The 22,255-nt window shown below is 44.6% G+C and overlaps 1 protein-coding gene and 1 non-coding gene across 2 annotated transcripts in view; both read right to left on the minus strand.

The window, feature by feature from the left end:
- Positions 1-22,255, minus strand: part of LOC144121012 (uncharacterized) — a 56,988-nt gene that overhangs the window by 16,291 nt on the left and 18,442 nt on the right. The window lies entirely within an intron of this gene.
- TRNAS-CGA (transfer RNA serine (anticodon CGA)) lies at positions 1,472-1,545 on the minus strand. The gene has a single exon. It is a non-coding gene; the product is annotated as a tRNA-Ser (tRNA).

Consider the following 22,255-nt stretch of genomic DNA (forward strand, 5'->3'; position numbering starts at 1 on the left):
TTCACTGCAGCAAGTTGCGAGACTGACTTTAGATAGCGCAGTTCTAAACGGCAGCTTCCACGTCTGCGTTCGTTAAATGACGCCTAGGTATTCACCGTATGCGCTGCAAAGTTTAGATTTCATTATAATGTATTTAGGGCTTGGGGTTTTCATTTATCGAAATTTTGTTTTAAGTCAAAAAGTATCATTGCAAACACGCCGCCCTTAACTGACTATCGAGTAGGAATTACACTCAGTTCAAGAAGGAAGTTAGCGAAATGGACAAGCCAGGGTCATGGTGAGATGGTGTACCGTTGGACTGAATAACGATAGTTGTGCGGTTTAAGGTAGTGCTCCGTTTCCTTACATGCCTGTGCAGACTTGGAGCTTCCGCCTCGTCGCCAAACATCGCCTGCTAGGGCAGCGCTGTTCTCTGTCACCTCTTTGGGCGCTTACTTGGTTAAACACGTTCTTCTGCTGCTTATAAGGACACTGGAAGCCATGCACAACTGTCACGAAAAACAGTATCACGTTCAGTCTATCGCCACGGTTAAGCGACTGTTACATACCTGTTGCCAATACGCGACCCACGATGACCATGCCTCCCGCTCAACCCATCGCAACAACTTAGCGATAGCATGGCAACCCAGATTTTATTAACTTACACTTGTGTTTTACTTCGTTTGCTGTTACTTGGTCGGTGGTCGAAAATGTGATGGCAGCGGCGTCTGCATGGCCCGCCCACCGGGCAAGTTCCGCCAGCTGCGCAAGCTGGGGCAGTCTACCGCACCCATCACCTTTAGAATGCTTGAGCTGATGCTTCAAGGTCTCCGTTACGGCAGCTGAGTTGTTACCGCTATAAAAATAGTGTATACACTATCTATAGATTGGTTATATAGTCTATTTCGTTCCTATATATATATATATATATATATATATATATATATATATATATATATATATATATATATATATATATATATATTAGCATACAAGGCAAATTAAGTGAGGGGCTCGTTTGACAAACATATTATGGAAGCCAACAGTCACTGAAATCAAGGTGCATAGGGGAATGTTTCTTTTTTTTTAATATCTAGTGCCAATCAATTAGTTTTTTTAAGAAAATTACTTATAAAGCAGCAGAAAAAATAACCATGCCACCGGCGGGATCCGAACCCACGACCTCGGAGGTCGTGGGTTCGGATCGATATATATATATATATATATATATATATATATATATATATATATATATATATATATATATATATATATATATATATATATATATATATATATATATATATATATATATATATTATCAGACAAGGCAAATAATGTGAGGGGCTCGTTTGACAAACATATCAAGGAAGCCAACAGTCACCGAAACCAAGGTGCATAGGGGAATGTTTCTATTTATTTTTAATATCTAGTGCCAATCAATTAGCTTTTCTAAAGAAAGGTACTTATCAAGCAGCAGAAAAAACAACCATGCCGCCGGTGGGATCCGAACCCACGACCTCCGAATATCGCGTCCGGCGCTCTTACCAACTGAGCTACGGCGACGGCTGTCCAATCTGCTGCTTTCGTGGGTATTTATGTTTTGCGTGTAAGCGAACCTTGAGAGTGTTCACCAGCGCCACCCTCGTCCATAGCGGTGGACGTAGCACGTCCTGTAATACCGCAAGTGTGACGTAGAACGTCATCTAACGGCGAGGGCGTAAACTGTGCGAGAGCCCTCTTATGCTACCTATGGCATCAAGACTGCCAGAACCGAGACCCCCGTTAGGCTATTAGCAGACAAGGCAAATCAAGTGAGAGGCTCGTTTGACAAACATATCAAGGAAGCCAACAGTCACCGAAACCAAGGTGCATAGGGGAATGTTTCTATTTTTTTTAATATCTAGTGCCAATCAATTAGCTTTTTTAAAGAAAAGTACTTATAAAGCAGCAGAAAAAACAACTATATATATATATATATATATATATATATATATATATATATATATATATATATATATATATATATATATATATATATATATATATCATTTTCTTTACGAATTGCCAATTCATTGTCTGCTGACAAAAGTCTATCAAAAGTGCCTGATCATGAATCTATACATTGCCTGAAGACTGTCATAGGATTTGTAATGTCGATAGAACCTGTTTAGAAAGTTCTTTGTAGACAAAAGTCTCTGGACAGACTATTGACTGCCTAAAGAAATTTTATCAATGACAGAGCATCCAACCTAATAAGGCAACTCCAATATGCCCGCATTTATTCGCGATCAGTGGGAGAAGGTCAGTGAAGGTGGTTGGTCTCTGACGATTGAAGACGATGACGATAAGCTCCGATGTTTCTCACGAAAATGTCACTGCCCAGCTGGAATGCTCAGCGGGCGCCGTCAGCATAGCCACCTGGTGAAAATGCACCTCCCGGCATCCGCTGGTAAAAATGCGTCTCCCCCCAACGTGCCTAGCACCTACAAATAAAATTGCGCCTTCAGGCAGCCACCGGAAAACACTGAAAAAGCAAGTCCGACATACAAGCCCAGTATCTCTCACCCAATCCATCCCACACCCAGCAGCATCTCCCAGCATTTTCCGTATGCGATGCGTATGCGCTAACCACTAGGACAGCGCTCCAATACTGTTGTAGGGCATGCACTGTAATAAATAAAGCTGAATATATCACCATTTTCTCGCAACCACAAGTCATTCAAAAATAGGTCATTCGTTCTATAAACTCGTAACCGTCCTGTGACTGCTGTAGAAAGGTTTTACCATTTAATTTCTATACACTTTATCGGTGATAGCCTTTCGTTCTGCAAGGACGTCTATAAGTGCTTTACCAGAAACTAATGCAAAAATGGTCTGTAATAACCTGCTAAATCGAGTGCTCAAAGCTGAACAAAATAAAAACACAGGATAAGCACGAAGGGACTTTCGACAGCACGGGACTGTCATATTCTTACAAAGAAAAACACTGGTAATTTATACACAGGAAATAATATTCGTTGAAAAATCTGAGTTTAGAAATAAGCATTAAATAATGTCCACTGAATTTTGGAGAAGGTAAAACCGAGAAGTCGGACCGCTATAGATATATTTTGCGTAATTGGTTTTTCGCCCAATAAAGTGCGAAATCCCCTTTGTTGAACGGACGAATTAATCTTCACTCGATAAGAACGCAAAACGCAAGGGATCATTTCCCGTCCATTACCACAATAATTAATTACACTACCTACCAATTAGCTGCATAATTATTCTGTTCTAACCCGCATGCTCTCGCTAACAGTTCACAAAAGCTTAGCGGGCCGCAGCTAGAAACCTCGTTATATGAGGCAGCGGGAAGATGTGTTTGGACGAAAACGAAAATTTACTCTGTTAGTAGCCATATTCTCTGCACTGCGAGCACAGGGCAGAGAAGGTTAGAGAGTGGGCTTTTTGAACCAGCATGTAGGAAAATATCTATCGCTCGAAAGATGAAAAGAATCCTGTGTGTGAGATGATCAAAAATGCCACATAGGTGTCGTTATCCTCTCGCATTAGTTTCTACGCTGAAAATTCTACAGTGAGACGCTGTTTAATGAAAAATCCTTCGCGATATTGAACACTGTAATCTGCCTATCAAAAGAAGAACAAAAAGAAAAACAAGAAGAAGGCGAGAAAGCTACAAGCATTTACTGTAAGTATATGCATTGCTCGTCTAACACAAAAACCCAGCCAGGAAACAACCATAGAATATAACAAGACGTATGACAGCTTCTCGCTGAATTAAGCCCGTCAAAGCACAGCTTAACTTGCCGCATTTTATTATTATTTATCTTATAGCTTGAACCTCCTAATATAAAGAATTAGTGAGTGCTGAAAGCTGTGCCGAGATTTATCACTTCATACAGAGAGTGCTTCAGCTAAGCCCGTTATTAATTAATATTAAAAAATTTTCTCTTTGAGGTATACACACGGCTTTTGGTGGACGTTAATTAGTAACAGCGTTGGCGGACGCCAGAAAAAATAGGTGAATGATGTTTAGAAGTAAACTTGATAACTAAATTCTAATATTTTTTATCCTTTAGCTGCTACAGTTAGGGGCCTAGAAGCAAATTAAGATCTGTAGCTCACCAATTTGGTGTTTTTAGAATTTCTAAAGCAGGATTTTGGACAGCGGTACAGCGCAACAAAATTTTGAAGGTGTGTGGTGCACCATACATATGCACTAAAGCTAACAAGGAATCGAAAAAGAGAAGAAACAGGTAACATTCCCAAATTATTGTTAAGAGCCACACTTACCAGCCCCACAGCAATGTGTAGGACGTCAAAAAGCTTTTAGAATATACTCACCATGTTTGGATACCTTCGGTTGGCAAATCGTCTATGTTTATACTATGTTGCCTGCTACTTAGCGCCATGAAACTTCCTACGTTTAATTAGAAAAAGAAAAAAACAACATGAAATTTACTTGAAATGAAAGACGTTTGCCCAAGTCCTCGTATATTTAATCTGAAAAACAAGAAACCCACTCCTTTCGCTAATATTTTGCTAGTAGAACAAAATTTACTGCTTTCACTCTTGCTCTCTTCTTGTTAACGGTATTATACGATCTTCAGCTTTCTAGAATTGGTAGCACTTCACGAAGCACGGTACACATCGACGTTCACAACATTCGTGCCAGGAAATAACGCACGATGTTAACTAAGTATTGATTACAAAAAATAAGAGAAATTATGCATGAAAGTACAAATAATTTTTTTTTTGCGAATTGTAGGGTTTAACGTCTCGAAGCGGCTCATCAGCTATGAGGGACGCCATAGTGTAATTCAGCGGATTAATTTAGAACACCTAGGATTTTTGCAATGTGCTCTGGCACCATGCAGTACACACGTGTTTCTGTATTTTTCTGCCATTGAAACATGGCCGCCGCGGCCAGGATCTAACCCGCGTCCTTGGGATGAGCAGCCGAATGTCAACGCCGCTTAGGAACCGCGGCGGTTTGAAAGTATAAATAGCGCTCGCAAATATATTCATGGTCGGCCCTTCTTCACTGTTTCCTTTTGAACAATTCATCACTCGATAGACCAGTGTCCTTCTTTATTTCTTTCTTTCATTCATTTACTCTGTCCTTAATTATTCCCTTCTCTCTATTCTTTCTTTCTCTGGTATTATTTCCTTCGCTCTTTTCTTCCATCCCTTCTTCATTTCTACTGCGTTAGCACTATATTAGTCTTTCGACGGAAAATATGCGCGTGTGTGTGCGCGTGCGTGCGTGCGTGTGCGTGCGTGTGCGTTCCGGCTTTTCTCAATATTACCGAGAGGAACAGTTGGCTGCACCATCTATGCGAGTTTCTTGAACAACACTTCATGCGCCCGCGCGAATGCGCGTATGACGATGTTTCTTATTCGACTCGTCTAGTGTTGGGCCGGAAAAGCTAGTTTATTCAGCGCTAGTTTGTGCCATTGCACTCAATAATAACTCACCTGTAAAAGCCAACCCTACGCCGGCCTCGAAACATTACTTCCAAACAGTGGCTCGTCAACCTTTTCCCTCATAATTCAACCCCTGGCATTTGTCGGCGACAAAAAAAAAAGCAAGTTATTAAAAAAGAAAAGGCGTTAGGAAGGCGAGATTATGCTAACAACGGCTCACGATGTGTGCAAGCGCAGACGAGGCTTAAGAAGCCCCTTGGGTACCACCCTATCGGCAATTCGTCGCCTCTGCTCACGGCCGCCTTCCTTTACAGCCGCCAATAACGCGTGTATAAGAACACTGCCTCGTGGGGACAAATCCTTCCGCCCGCATATTTGCTCTCTCTCTTGCTCTTCTGTTGGATTTCTGTCGGCCGCGCACCTTTCTCACCTGAGCCAGAGCGCGCGCGTGGCCAAAAAAATATTTGCCTTCGTCTCGGAGCGTCCCCCCCCCCCCTCCCCCCACAGCAGCCGCTATATAGACCGCACCTCTTCACCACCGCGTCGGGTGCATCTGCCGGCAGTTTAATGGAGCGTGCGGAGCGGAGCTTATCGCCACCGATGATATCGTTTACAGCCGGGCTCCGCTAGAAGCCATAAAAAAAACCAGGGAACTGGCCGGAGCTGGTTCCCGGGTAAGCTGCGGTCCGTCGTAACTCTTTTGTTTATTTTTCTTTTTTGCTTTTCTTTTCTCTTTTTATCCAGCCAGCTAGGGTGTCTTTTTAGTCTGTCGGTGGGTGCCACACATCCGCTCGTCTCAACTCTCGAACACTGCACACGTCGTGAAAATGAATATAAATGCACGGTGGATATTTGACAAACTTCTGATGTGTCTTGTCAACACGGTAGACATAGAGCATCTTTTGGAACTATGCATATTTTATTCATAACGTACAGTGAGTTTTTTTTTTCATTGAGAACCTCTGCCTGCTGGCATAAAATTTTTAAAAATGTATAGTTACACACTGGAAGGTGACTTGAAAAGTTTTTGGCTCATCAGCTATACCATTGCTTGCAGTCCAGTATACTTGACATTTTATGGCGGGATAATACTTCGCACCCAGAAACATCTGTTTTTCGTCTTTTTGTGCAGAGATTTAACACTTCTGATTGCATTGAACTAGGCAAGTGGCTATTTGTAGCTCATCCCTGCACCAGCTAAGCCTTCGCAGACAGCGCTCATGTAGTTGTCTTCAGCCCGGGGTTGGTAAACGTGACGCAATATACAGAATGCAGCACCGTAATGCGCAGGACATAGGCTGTGGCGACACTCCGATCAGAACTGGACGCTTATACCTCGGCACTCTGCAATATTGTAGTGCGTTCTATAGGCGGAAACGCAGCTTGACTTTCGCCCAAGAGACTCACGGATGGCGCAATGCTGCTTCTGAGTTCTTGTCAAGGCCTTCCCGACGTTACTACACCCCCGGCCTCAGCTGTACTGGAGCACGTGCTGTACCGTACTGAGCTGTACTGGAGAACTATATAGCGAGCTGAGAGCCATGCCACGGAGCATTCCCTTTCAGGTTGCAGGTGCGAGAAGCCGCATTTTTTAATATGAGGAGAACCCCGACCCCGTTCTGGTCTGCTCTTGGTGAACTTAGGCCCCCTGTCCAAGCGCATTAAGAAGCAGTCACCTCATTTATCTTCTGTGGTTGTTTTGAGTGGGAGCACGGACCGCTTCTGAGAGCGGAGTGCCGCTGACAGCATGGAAAGGCAGAGGGTGAAAAAGACATTTAGACGGGGCGGCATCGGGCTACTTTAATCACGTGTGGGATGCGGATGGTTTCCCATTAATGTAATGAGATTAACGTGGGATGAAACGACAAGGGAAGAGTGCGCCGAGTTGACGGAGTGAGTAATAATCGACGCTGACGTAGCGTCAGGTGTACGCTTTCGTTCGCTAGAGGGCGCTTGAAGCATTCATTTATTTGCCTTGATAGCAAGGGGGGGCATGGAAAGTGAGTCTTCACGACTAGTCATAAAAGAAGAGAGGACCGGTCAGAGGGAGAAGTGAGAGAAGGCAGGTGAAAAAGAAAGAACGAAGGAGGAAAAAAGGGAGGTAAGAAAGAAGGAAAGAGGAAAGTGTGGAAATATAGGAATGAAACGAAGAAATAAATGTGGACTGTAGGAAACAAGTGATGCAACAATGAAAGGAAGTTAGAAAAAACGCGTGGAGGAGGCGCCGGTAAGAGGGAGGCCAAAAGAGCGAGGCTACATGGTGGAAAGGTAGGCCCGTTGCGTCAACAAGAAGATAGGGTGGTAACCTTCAGAAGGATTTGTGAGATGAATGAGAAGGGTGCTGCTCCCTTTGTCATTTCGCGGTTACCGCTTTGTTTTGAACAGGCATGTGCAGAACTGCAGCGAAGTTTCAACTTCTGATGAAAAGAAATTGTGACATACCTGCAGCATGAAGAGCAGTATCTTACACCCTACGCTAAAAAAAAGGCGCATACATCTGGTCTGTTTGTTTAGGTTTCTTTCAATAAGCAGCACGAACACGAAATCATACGACAGAAGACAAAAAAAATGTCACAAAAACAAAAGAAAAAGCTCACTGTGGGGAGGTGTGTCTCCTATGCCATAGAGTTATTCAATAATACCTATAGGGGGTAATCAGGCGGAACTCCACTTCCCCTACCATCACCGAGAGGAGCAGGTACGCCGGGAAGATGAGGTTTCGTATTTGGCTTGGCTATTGTTGGGGATGGAACGTACATTCAGCCCCTTCTGAAGGCAAACCTCAAAGACTGTGAAAGTTTCATACCAGCTTAACAACTGTGTCCAATTTAATGAAGAAGTGAACAGCGCCCTATTAAAATTATGTCATCTGCGAGCACAAGAGTACATCGAAGCGCACAGCGGTGCATCCTGCCGATTATGAGGCGGAATTCACATTTCTGGCTCTACGTCAGCCATGCCAAATAGGAAATCTCGGCTTCCCGGCATTCTCGCGGTGAACGAAGTGGTCTTTGATAAACTCACAGTGACGGGGGCGTCACCTTTCCCTCTAGGTTGTACAGAGAAACTCTTTGTCCCATGCACTGCTTCCTCCAGTCACTGCACTGCTTATTTCAAAATAAACAAATTAATTATTGGCTCAGCTTGTTTTCTTTTGTTTCTTTGGTATACAGTTGAGTTTAAGGATGAAATATTTAACTTTTTGAAAAAGGAAAATGATGGGTTTACATCGTGCGCTATTTTCATGCTTTTTGTATTGAATTTCATGCTGTTTATTGAATATTCAACTGCTCGGGTTGAACGCGAAAGGTATGTGCAGGAGCCTTTTTATAGATCCAACCGTGTTGACCATGTTTTTAAAGTCCGCGAATTCGGGGCAAAAACTGAATTGTTTAAAATGTCTTTTTTTCCGAAAACCATTAGAGAATGGAACAGACTACCGAGCGATGTTGTGAGTGTGACGTCAAATGATGCGTTCTTTCGTTCTTTAATGATGTGATGCGATTGTGATGTGTTCTTTTGAAGTGAGATCTACATGGAGAGCCCTTTATGCTTGTAACTCTGCCTGCGAGCGGAGGTGTCATGTGTGCTTCTTTTTTTTGTACATTGCCCCTCCCCCCCCCCACCCCCACTGTAATGCCACGGCGCTGTGGGTTCCTTACTAAATAAATAAATAAATAAATAAATAAATAAATAAATAAATAAATAAATAAATAAATAAATTTTAGAATTCCTTTCTCACAGAGCGAAATTCCGCTTCTCTTGTCCCTGTTTGTGAAAGTTATATTTTAGCCCATGGAGCGATGGAGAAGGCGTGCCAACGGGAGGCATGCGATTTAATTACTCGTCACAAGATGGTGTCAGCCTCAGCTGATTTCGAATTGAGTGCAACAAAAGATTACTATCCTGATTCTACAACTCTCTATAACTGATGAAAAAACCGGAACCTTTCATTCATCCCCGAAATGCATGGCAGTCGACAAGAGAAACATATACATAGTGAAAACAGATTTGTATATTTAGCGCACTTAGTAATAAAGCAGTCTTACCCTTTATGGCTTCTCTGTTGAAGAGCAGACTTCCCTTTGTTAAACTTCAATCCACCTGAGAAGCAGTGAGCCATTAAATTTATCTGAAACGTCGCCAGGGAGTGTTCTTCAATACTTTTGTCAGAGCTATCGATGCATGCGCGATGGTGTTGACGTAATGAGCAGTATAGCAAGCAACGATAAATTCCATGGCTGATTATATTCACAAATCTGTCAATAGTTAGTGCACAGTCCCTACGGTTTTCAGGCTGAAGGTGATTCTCAGCTGAAAAAGCGATAAGGCTGCGCTATCCCGTAGTATTTGGTGAGCCCGCGGCGTGCAGTGACCGGTGGTACTGCGCACCCTTGATTAGTGCACGAAACTTACACGACGCCTCAGCCATTCGCTCGGCGTTGGTGCTTTCATTGAGATAAGCGACCTCCTGCAACAGACTTGACTTTATCTCTAGCGGGTATGGCGCGATATCAGGGCTATATTGCCCGTAAGCGTTGTTCTACTGGCGCCCTACCAGCATTTCCTGTAGGAGTTATTTCGAAGTGGTTTTACAGTACGCTAAACGCATAAACAGAAGGGTCTCAATGAAACGGGGTCTCCGCAGAAAAGGAAAACAATGAACAATGCAGAAAGAAGCTGACAAACATTTATGTGCAGAATACGGGCGCATATCACGCTCTCTTATCTACTCCTTATTCTTGTTCTGTTGCCAGCAAGAGCTTTTGTTGTTGGTTTCTTTGGATGTTTACAGGCTTCCTTTTATGCTTTGTAAACAGAGATGCCACACAACGCCTAATTTAGATATCACGTAGTTCCCACGCATAATGTAGACAGCAGCGACATAGCGAGCTCTAATAGTTTTGTGGGCTCATCTTTATTATGTTTCACATCATTTAAGTTGGTCCGTTCTGTGACCACCGCTTTACGCCTTCCGTCACCCACCCTTCACCCAAGCCCGGGAGCAGTCCCCTATTCCAGTATGGAAAGTTGCCGCAACAGCTTTCGCAACTGCTTCGTTGATTTCATGTCTGCTTGCGTGGACAGCGGCCATGCTTATCACGGAAGTCTGCGGCATAAACGTCTGCAGCCGGGCCACAAGACGCTCCCGTCAGCGTCGGCTGTTAATATGGTATCAAAGCCGCAACACAGCTTCTTTACTTTGAGCGCTGCCACCTGCATCCGGCGCAACACGAAGAACTCCGCTAACGCGAATGGAGGCGAAAAGAAGGCCCACAAATTAAATGCTGGTTTCTCTTAGCCCATTAGCGCTGTTTATCACGTATGCACATAACGTATTCCCAGTTTGTGCATTCCTGACCAAAAATCTAAGGCCGAATGTCTTGCTTTTGAGACGTATCGTGGAAGGCTTACGGCATGAAACAAAAACCAAGCTGTCCTGAAAAGTAAAAAATGGCGGTTTCCCTCAAATTACACAGGTTTAGAGCTTGAGGGGTTCCATACCTGTTCCGCTGGACCGCTGCAAGTCATAAAAATGGGCTTTGTGGCACGAATATGTTTGACCGAAGGTGTGCATTAGGGGTTTTACTTACTGGCGCACTTCCTTCATTATGCCGAGGTGTTACTCTTAAAAAAAAAAAACTCGTGATACTATGGTAGCTCGTGCGAAGGCTTCGCAGGTACTGACATCTGATACAACTGTTCAGTAAGGAAACAAGTCTGATGATTTCCAATTAGCTATTATCAAAATATTTATATTAACGGCGATGCTTGCCACCTTATCACAAGCAGTCTGGCATTTGCCCTAAGCGGCTGTCAAAAGTTGAGATGGGATCGGTTAGGTTCCTGACGCTCCAAGACTACAAGGTATTGCGGAAAGTCTCACAAGCTGTCAATCGATTTCAGAGAGAATGGCTACGCCGATGGTGAGCACGATCCACATAGAATAATGAGCTAATTTTCAAGAGCTGTTGAGTACGTAGCTGTGTAGTGTTTCTCTATTGAAGCGTAGCTAGCTGAGCACATTAGAGAGAAAATGAGCGTACTACACTCTGCACAAATATAGTGCTAAATGCATTGAAAACGTGCAAAATGTGAAAGAAAAATTGATTGCTATGTGAGATATGAATGTGCGCACCGATAATCCGGACGTTCAAATCCAAAAACACCAGAACACATCCCAGAACAACTTCAAGCACTGAATGGAGCGAAGATAAGGACGTTCTTTGTCGACTAACACTGAAGAAGGCAAACAGATTTCTGTCCTGTTTCGATTACATGGATGGTTTCGATGTGAAGACGTTTCCTCAGTTTTGTCAGAGAGCGTAATGGCAAGTCGATAGCTTGCATTACGCTGGTAGGTAAGACGCTACAGAACAATTAAAAGTCCGGTTAGGTTACACGATATCAAGGCGTCCACAGGTTTGTCCGACCTTACCGCCTATCATGCGTAAAGGAGAGTCGATAATGCGTTTTTGCGTAGCACAAAAGTGGAGGCAAGCTTAGCAGGACGAGCGGTTCACGTCTGAAGGGTATGGTTCAACATCCCTTACCACATAATTGCATCCACTGGATTATTTAAACAATCTTTTCGGCTTGAACTAAAACCACGTTTTCAGAAGCACGTGCAATAAGCAAGCGGGGATATTTTCTAAACGAGATATGGTCATCATCCGCCACAAGACTTCTTCTAAGTGTTGTGCATTTAATTATGTGTTCTTTGCACACAGCATTTTTACAGTAAACTAGAGATTTCAGTAGTCAGCTGCTTTTATGTGCGACATATAAAAAATTTCAATTCTTCGTGATTTTTGCCCACACTTTTGTTATTTTAATCGCATGCATGTTATTCGTGGCCCTCCGTTTGAGCTTCTGGCAACACCATTCGCAAAGGTTGATTTTAGGATTTAAAAGTTGCAGCACATTCATACCGTCACGTTCAACATCGTTATACAATCCCTGTGACATGCTGCTTGTGCACATGGAACAACCACAGCAGTCCTGCTATTCCTAGAGTGATCACCTTACATTTGAAAGGCAGCGCTTCTTCTGGGTGTGTTCATACCTTTACTTCGCCGCCTGTCTTAAGAATGAATGTTTTCCTGTGAGAACGAGCGCTTTAGGGGCGCCTGGCCCGCTCTCAACGCAGACGATATTCGTCAGGCGAAAGAACATATATTCTTGTATATAATGTTCTCCTGCACTAACGTGCATTATTTTATCGCATTCCTCTGCTGCTAAGCCTGCAGTCTTTCGTTGTGAGTGGGCTTAGAGCAGAGAAAGGGCTGGGTGTCATTTATGCAAGAAAGAAAAATAAAAATGCGTGCAGGAAATATCAGGCTGTGTTGCGACATCGCATAAGCTGAAAACTATTTATGGGCGCTCATGTTTTCCTATGCTCGCACCGTACTCTTCATTCCCGACATACATGACGATATTTCAAGCTTACGCTCGACAGAGCTCTTCTGCTCTGCCGTTCACACTTCCGTTTGACTGTTTTACGGCGATAGTCGGTGCTTATCCGAAGTTTCCGACGTCAGCATGACGTGCGCGCCACGAGGCGCAAACCTTCCTCTGCTCGGCAAAAAAAAAAAAGAACAGAAAAAAAGGAAAAGACAAGATGCGCGACAACTGAATCAGACCGTTTTGTCACGTGGAAGTAAAAAAAAAATACCACTGTTAGGCCTATCTTTTCTAAAGGCGTGTTATGATTTCGTACGGTCGCTACACACGCTATACCGATGAGCGAGGAAAACTTTTATTTGGCGGAAATTGTAATCGTCACTAGAAAATAAGAGAATTCATCAATGCCACAGTCTGCGGCCGCAAGCAGCACTTAGCGTTAGTTGCAAGGGCCGCACTTTCGTCAACACGTGCAGAGAGAATGAACTGTTCCGGTATGACAGTGGTTTCCGTAATTTTCTTTCGCTGCGTTTAATTCCTGTGTTTAATTAGGCTTAATGCGGTAGTGGAGCGCTACATATCTAAAGCTGGTTTTCCCATTTACGGTCATTACAAACTTAGAAATATAATATCAAGCGTTATTACCCCGCCACTGAAAGCGATTTAAATGCCGCTTTCAGTGCCCTATCATTACGCCGGTCGCATTTAAGGACTTTCTGTTGCAAATCGGCGAAAGGAACGGACTGACGCTCATTTTGCGTAGTCTAGAACTGTTGCGCGACTGTGCTCGATCAGCTTTCGAGAAGCTTGCTGTAGTCTGGCCTTGAGGCGTCATTAATAGACCTCCTTCATTGTTCGAAATATCGTAGTAAAGCATACTCTGGTTAACACCGTTATACCTTTTCAAACGCTTTCTTGATAAACTCAAAGACAAGGAATGTACGGTAAGCTTTCCTTCACAAGTTTCATACAAGAAAAAAGTGTAGATCAGAAAATTTACGGATGCAAAAGGACCCTAATGTAATCCTGGCGGCCTATTCGCAAGAGCATAATCATCAGCCTGACTACGCCCACTGCAGGAGAAAGGCTACTCACATATCCTTCAAATTAACCCTGTCATGTGCCAGCAGCCGCCACCATATCCCCGCAAACGCTCGCAAGAGCACTTTCGTTCAAAACAGAGTGGAATCAATACGGGGGAACTTCGAACTCATATAGCGTTGTCTGGAAGAACCATGCCCTTCACGCAGCTGAGAAATGAACAAGTTGTCGAAATTCTCTCCTCTGACACTGTAGCCTACTCTTCTAGAGTAAATTAGCAGCCAAAGTCTGTCATTACCTCTCGGCTTCCTCTCGTTGTTGTCGCCTCATTCAGCCACTCTGTTTAATGGAGGAATTTCTTTATCTTTTTGCTGCAGCACTATGGCCCTTGGGCGGCTTTGACGGCAGTTATCGCGTCACCGTCACTATACAGATCTATTTTTTGCTTCATGACCTTAAAATACTTACAACATGGGCGTTACACCTGCCGAGCAGTAACGTTTAACTTCACTGTGAAGCATCGAGCATATCTCTCTAGGCTGATTGATGATTGCCATAATGGTTCGCTGAAGCCCCAACCAGAACGAAACATAAAACTAGAATGTAGGTTCCTCTCCTATAATTTACAACAGTGAAGTCACCTTTAACTTTTGAAGGCGAGTCGTTTTCATCAACATCTCATAAGCACCCACATTTTATGGACCATTTCTCTCGGTTTCCGGGTCAAAGCTTCTCCCGGTTTGCTAGCGAGCCTTTAGCCAAGAATAATTCTTTTATCTGTGACTGGTAGTACATATTTCATCATCGGTTGATTACAAGCAGTGGGCGTTTGATTTTTTTCACTGACGCTATGATGAACAAGAAACAACGACACTGCATAGAGAGTTGAGATCGGCTGGTGCATAACCTAGACACCGAGTGAGGAGCTGGAGCAGCCAGAAGTGTGAGGGCAGCCTTCCCGTAATACGTAGTCACATTAATACTGTGCACCGCTTTGAGTACGATATCCTGCGCCAACCATTAAGGAGCATTTCGCGAAACTCTTCGCGTCGCTATTGGCTGGTGTCATTGAATCTAGCCAATGGCCACGGGGAACGATACGAACAACGAAGGCACTGGCCAATCACGAGCCTCTCTTAGGTGACAAACAGCTTCGTGGATTCGACGCCCGATTTCCTGACGGCATCCGTGCAGTTTCGACAGCAGTGCATGTCTTTAGTGGGACACAGGGCACAGCGGTTGCTGCTGCGAAGAGGCCCTGGGGAAACCAGGCGAAGCTCTCGTTCACGGGGCTGCGAGTACGGGTGCACGGTGGATCCGGCCGGAGCCGCTTAGAAGCGGATCCAACCGCTTCGGCGCCGTGTCGCCGTGCGCATTTCGGCACGCCGCGCGAGGCGCTACATTATACGCCAGCCGCATCGCCTTTCCTCTCACTCGCCTCTGGTATGGCCGTGTCACGTAACACGGTGGAGCGACGGACGTGTCGCTGCTCTGGTCTCATGCGTCTGTACTCTCGACTCAACAAGCTGAGCCGGGTTGTGGAAGCCCGAGAGATAGTCTGAAGAACAGGGGCGAATTCGCGAAGGTGGGCAGGTGTAATGTAACAATCCCTTCCCCTCCGGTAGGCCTATACCTCAGTGGCTGATCTCAGAGAGAGCTGGGACGAAGTGGCAGTGCCTGAGCCGCGCACGTAGGGAGGTGAGAATAAAACTTGAATAAGATTAGAATAAGATAGCTATATGGCTCGCAGCTGCAAGGTGACGTGGATCAATGGGCCACTCTTGGAAGGCGTGGTCCTATTTCATCCATGTATTTTTTCGCCTTTTGGTGTGAAAACAATGGGGTCCAAAATGGCTTTCCTCCATAAATTTCTCGGCTGTTTGCAGCAAGCTGTAAATGCGAAAACATCACGGACAGTGATGCAATCACTTAACAGACGAGAGGGTATAGCACAATCATTGAGATCCACACCACTGCCGCTTCGTCTGCCAAAGTTACTCCAGGACGCAGAGCGATCGTTGCGATTGATGTGCACACACGAAAAAAACGGCATGGCGATGGACAATAACGAGGAGGAAGCGAGTGAGCTACTTATCTCCGCCATGGATGAGGAGAAATTAACTGGCTGCGACATGCTAACTAGAGCTAAAAACACAATGGACAATGAAAAGATTCAGCTGATGTCTACCGTATGTCCTGTCGGTATCTTTTCGTTGTCCATTGTTTTGGATTTTTTAGCGCTTGTTACCATGTCGCAGTCAGGAGGGGTCTCTGGTAGATGCTAGCCTACAGATCTTGAGGCAGATTGGTTCGCAGCATGAGATGAAGGCTTAGGAGTGTGCCGAACAACATGGCCGGGGCCTGCCGTGGCGCTGTCTTGTCTCTTCATCTTGTCTTGATGCCTTTGTCAGTTCATCGTCGGGACGTCGTAGTGCTAACGTCGTATAGCTTCTGCGTCGTATTGTTCTCGCTAGGGACGGGACAAAGGAAAGAAGTGAGATATCAGAACTGGTTAGAACTGAGCAGGATGCCACGCACTGTGAACGCTCGGTCGATTACCATGGCGTGTTAAAGGTCCCAAAGTACACGGCCGGGACTATGGCATATGCACTTTCACCTGTAATGCGTACATAAGCTGTAGAACTCGTTAGCACTGTAACTACCTTGGTTTGTAGTTATTTTAATAGAAAATTCTTTGGCGGGCTGCGAGCACTGACGAGAGGAAGGCGGACTCTAACGTCACAAGCGTCATTAGGGCTCTACATTACAGACGCGGGTGGGAATTGTACGCACAGCCCGCCGATTCACGTCTATGAGTATATAAGAGATGGTAAATTAAACGAAAGCTTGGTGATCTTCCGGTGAAGGCCCTGGAAAGTGTTCTATGAGGGGAGAAATAATTAATGAATCCGAGAAGCATTACGGCCCCCTTTCTATCGAGAAACGTTTCTCACACTGTTTATTTATGCGCCAAATTGCCTGGGCCACGGGTTTTATACGTCAAAGATGGGTGGCTGTTTTTCTCAGAATGTGTAGCGCGGGTTTCAGCGGCCGCTATAAGAATAGAAGTCACTTATGCAGGAGGGAATAAATCACCAGAAGGTATTCGAAAGAGGCGTCTCGCAAAAGTTGTTTTTTCCCCTTATTCTTTAAATTCATCTGCACCGGCAGTTCTTGAGTGGGGTTTTATTGAACAGCACTTCCGAGTGAGTTCTATATTTTCCTGAGTGTAGGGTACTTAAGACGACCCGACTGCTGAAAAAATATGGAAGCGTGACACGTGCCGTTCCAATTACTGTAGCTGCACGCTAAGAAAGAACTCGCACGCGCCGGGCGCTTTTTTGCTTGACTTCTCTCTTATATATATATTTTTTTTTCCCTTGACGAAGCAAGCTCGAAATTGGGTGAAGTAAAAAGTTAAAACGCAAGTGCAATCGTCCTTTTCTTCGTCTTCGACGCAAACCTTTATAGTCGTGTCTGGTAAGGACCTCATTCTTCTTCATTCACTGTGTAACTACATCAAGTGTTCTGTATTCTGCTATTCATATGAGCTCCTCGCGTGCAAGCCATCTCGTTAAATCTTTCTTTGTGTCCCTACAAAGGGCTTTTCCTCCTTCCATGTCTGGCGAATAAGGAGCCCGCCTGCGCACCGTTTTGTGAAACTAGTCGTCTATCAGCCACCGAATGAAAGTTTAATGCATTTTTAAATTTTACTGCAAAGACAAGTGAGCAACCATCGATCGAATCAAGGAGCAGGGCTTGGTTTTAATGATTTATGAACTCCAGAAATTGGAATTCAATCAAGCCACAACTACTAATCTACAAAGCGGTTTTAGTAATGCAGATGAGCAGCAGCAGTAAGTAATAATTGTGTTACACGAGTAAGCTGCTGCAGTAGTATACGTGAGCAAAATGCCGAAGACAACAAGCACAACACAACAAAAAACCAATTATAGGACGTTACTCGTAATCTATTATGTTATGTTGCAACAGGCGCCATCAGGAAGTGAATATATTGCGCAGGATGCGAGTTCGAAAGCGTCTGGTGCTAATATGATAGCATAAGAAGCCACATAGTGCCGAAACGTGCCGTCGGTAATAAAATCCGGCCATTGGCTGGAAGGAAGTGACGTCAGCAGAATGGAGCATTCCCATTGGCTGGAGAGAAGTGACATCACCAGACCCCAGAACATTCTCATTGGCGGGGGAAGTGGCGTCACCTAACGGGAGTATACTCTTATTGGCCAGAGGAAAGTGACGTCACAGGACTGGAAGTGACATCACTTTTGGTAATGGCATCAACAGCTGTTAATGATATCGCGTTGCCAACACATAATAGATTTAGGCGTCCCTGTGTTTTTTTATGATTAAATAAACTTGTGCATCGGCCTTCTAGTTTTTTAAATGACGTCCCGCGTGTACCCTCGTCATCCTTCGTAGAGAGCTGTGTGAAACGAACACAATAAATACTTTAGGGGCGCATTTGGCCGCGGCCTGCGTATGCGATAAATATCCGTCGCCTTCGCTTGCCCTATCTGTGAAGTTCGCTGATTGGAAAAATGGCTCTCATTTTCTCCATTTCATTTTCCTTGATCTTATTGCTGTTAGGCGAGCTGACTGCTCTAGAAACTGCGTTCTAAGGATTGCCCTTGATTCGAATTGTGCGCATTAAAGGGTTCAACAAAATTATATCCTCCCAGTGGATCATCTTGTCATTTTGTGCCTCCTTTGCCTGTCTTTGTTTCCTTGGCACAGGCAGGGACATATTGGTTTACATTCTTTTTCTGGCTGCCCCACCATACTTTTTGTCTTTGTTTCCTTGTTTCCATGTCAGGCAGTCCAAGTCAAAGTTGAACTTTAACATGAGACGACGAGCCGCACTAGTGTCGAATATACATGTTTCATTCTGTAGTATTGAGCAGATAGAAAATAGATCGCGAACGATGAATTGACGACCATTTTTTGCTTGATGGGCTGGAATAAACTGTTGGAATTTCAACAAACCCGACTAGGAAGGGGTGTTATAGCTCATAGCGACTGTTTGTGATGTAACATCCTCTAGAGACCTGAGCGAAAGCTTGGTTTGCTAGTGGTAAGAGAAATATATTCGTCAAGTCTGGGTGCTCCTGTGAATGCGGACAAATGATTTAGGAGCTGAGGCTCGGCTGTTTTTCCTCTCTGACCTTTTATTTCATGCTCCGTCCCATGCATCTCTGTGCCTTCAAACACATTCAACAATTCATTTTGACGCAAATTTAGTTGGGTTGATTCGCAAAAATGCATAATTAAATAAAAAAACTCAAGATTATTCTTGCAGCTAAGTGCAATAAACATTCAAGTTGTTGGGCCGCTGGCAGCACGAAGCTGTTTAGTCAAAGCAGCCAAATTGGGAGGCTTCTCAAAGCGCCCTTAATTTCCATAAAAATCTCGAAAGCTGGGGGACGGCATGAGATCCTTGCTTAGAACCCTGTGACTTTCAATCCATTAGTCTGCACTAGTGATGCGTTTTTCTTAAATCTTCGTTAGGGGGTGATGTGCGGGGTCTGAAGACGATATATTAGGTATACAATAACTCGCACCACCTAGGATTTCGATGTCTTCTACCCACGGTGACAAGTATTGCCTGACGCAGCATCCAAAGGCCGTGTCAGGCAATGCACGGTATTCAATATCGGGAGATATTCTGGGCAATAACCTACGCTGCGTAAATATATGCATGAAAAGCTAATTATCGCAACGAGATGGCCTACATTCTAAGCACGAGAGACAGAGTCTCATTACGCCCACTATGTCGCTCCACTGCAGCGTTGCCTTCGCAGAATTGCCTCATTTCCAGGCACTCGCTCTCTCGGCGGTGTAAATACACCGAAAGAAGGCGTTGCGTCACACCATATTGCCTGGTTACCTAGAAATAAAAACGATGCTATAAAGTGAGCCCGAGCTCCCCGTCATTCGAAGATGCTGCAATAAAGCGGTCGCTATCCACCGGCGGGCAACGTGCATCGCTCAAGAAAGAAGATACAAACGACCGACGGACGGGCGGGGGAAGCTCATGCGCATTGTGTGTGGATCGAGCTTGCTCAAGCGCCGTCTATATACCGTTCTCGGCAAGTGCACCTCGCCGCCTCTCTTCTACACACCCCTGCCTCCACCTCCGCCGACTTCTCTTCCACTTTATGGGAGCAGCGCTTCGTCGAAGATGGGGACTACGTCAATGCAACGCTGATTCGGAAGAAATGCGCCAGCCGAGACCTTCTAACGCCCGCCGCTATTTCGGTGCAGTGCTGCGGAAGCTGCGATAGTATCGAGATTGGAGTGTGCCACAAGTTTTACGCTTGGTAAAGTATATAGTCGCGAAATTTGCCGTTTCGAAAGAACATTCCCACATTATATTGGCTTGGGATGAAATATAATACGTCGCTAAAGTTGATTGCTTATATTCCAAAGCAGTTATATTATTGCTTACGAAACGAAGCGAGAAGCTCTGAAATGTTGAAGCACCGCCGCCGTTACTATTTGATGCGTTCAGACGCGCTCAAATACCCCTCCTCCACCCCCCCCCCCCCCCCCGCCGACGGCCCCGCCCCGAGCCAAACCAAAACAAAATGAGGTCACCCAACACAGGTGCAACACACACACACACACACACACACGCTACGATGGAAATGTAGGCTGAGTTTGTTGGATCGGCCGTCACTGCGTCCGTCCCAGCTTCGATAGCTGTGCACCTAACTATTAAATTGCAGTAAAGGTGCCACGCGCGCTCGGTTGCGCAGGCTCCGCGGCCGGCCGCTCAGGTCTAATTATATCTTCCCCGTGTTCCGAGCGCGCGGATGCTGCAATGTCTTCATTTCAGGCACAGGCCCTGCCTGGCTGCGAACGCCTGCCTCGAAAGCATTGGCTTGATGGTAGGCACCTAATCTTCTTTACCTGGCGCGTATTTGTTTTCGGCCATTGTTTTCTACTTCGCCTTGCTGCAATACGTCCCATCTTGGAGCCTTTTTTTTTTCTGCTGATAAAGCAACGAATTGAGTTATAAACTCCACCAAGCTCCAGGCTCAGGCCGTGACGCAACAACTGGGATAGGCCATTGTTCTTAATCCGCTAATTATATTTCAACGTATGTCCCTCACCATCGGTCCCTACCACCTTTTCCTGTTGTTTTTTTATTGGAGGTTGATTAAAAGCGTTGGCTGAACAAACAAGTTTTTTTTGTGTGTGCGTGTATCTATTTCGAGGTCGTTGACAAACGAAGCAACTGCTCTTATTTTGAAACGTTGTTTTGAGCGATTTCTCTCGGCCACCTGCGCTTTATATCAGCGTTGTGAAGATCTTCCGCTTTTTACTGGCTCGCGACTTCGATCCCCAAACATGGCGGCCGTTTTTAGAGGGTCGAAATCAATACCTTGAACCGCGTGTACCATTGGCACGTGAGAAAATAACGTTTATTTTTTTTAATTTTAAAGTACATTCGAAGACGCCCATGCAGAAGGGAAATCAATACAATTACGTGAAAGAGAAGAGGGAGGCAAACACTGTTTTTCGTCGAAGTATGGAGAGAATGATTTCTCATGGAATTTTGCGCAACACTGTGCGAGAATCACTTCTCGCGGAATTTTGCGTAACAGAGTGTGTATTAGAGTCGCTTTCGTCGTATTAGGGAATATAATCTTTATAAAAGGTTGTTTTTTTTTTTCATTTTATTTTCATGGGTTCCTTCACTATGTATCAGTGGAACAAATGGCATGCTCGCTTACCCAAGCGGTTTTCACACGGAACGGTTCGTTTTGCAACTGTTTGCTGAAGTGTCGAAGAAAAGTTGCGTGTTTTCTTTTAATTTTAATCACAAGAATAAAAAAAATCTTCCGGGAATCTCCACCCACCAACGGGCAACAGCGAACTGTCAAAACACTTGCGCAAGAGGCCATTACACAAATGCTGGAATCAAACTCTCGGCTCCCAGCAACTTCAGGAAAGAGGTTCGTTTAGTCAAAATTGACGCTTTCTCGGCAGGAAGGCTGCTATACAAGTCATATTAAAGTATTATTTGATATTTTCTTGAGCGGATTTATGTAGTGCGCTTGAGGGTTGTTTCCTGGTTCTCGGCATGGTTGGGTTAGGTTCAACGCTGCCTCTGTGGTATTTATTCCAGACAGAATGTAATTATTACTGTGAAGTGTAACAGCACATCTATCTTACAAAGTGAATTGCAACACTGAAGGAACTTTCAGAGTTGAGTGAGCACGACTTCATTCCCAACATAATAAAAACAAAACAAGCCATAATTGCGATTCTCCTCTTTGGTGACTTCAATGCTCGACTTTGCGTGTTGTGCAAGCCTATGTGTTCTATTAACTCGGTTCTTCTTAACGCAGCCTAACCTCGCAGAGTTTTGCCAGAC

This window comes from Amblyomma americanum, chromosome 2, assembly GCF_052857255.1.
Source record: "Amblyomma americanum isolate KBUSLIRL-KWMA chromosome 2, ASM5285725v1, whole genome shotgun sequence".
Lineage (NCBI taxonomy): Eukaryota > Metazoa > Arthropoda > Arachnida > Ixodida > Ixodidae > Amblyomma > Amblyomma americanum.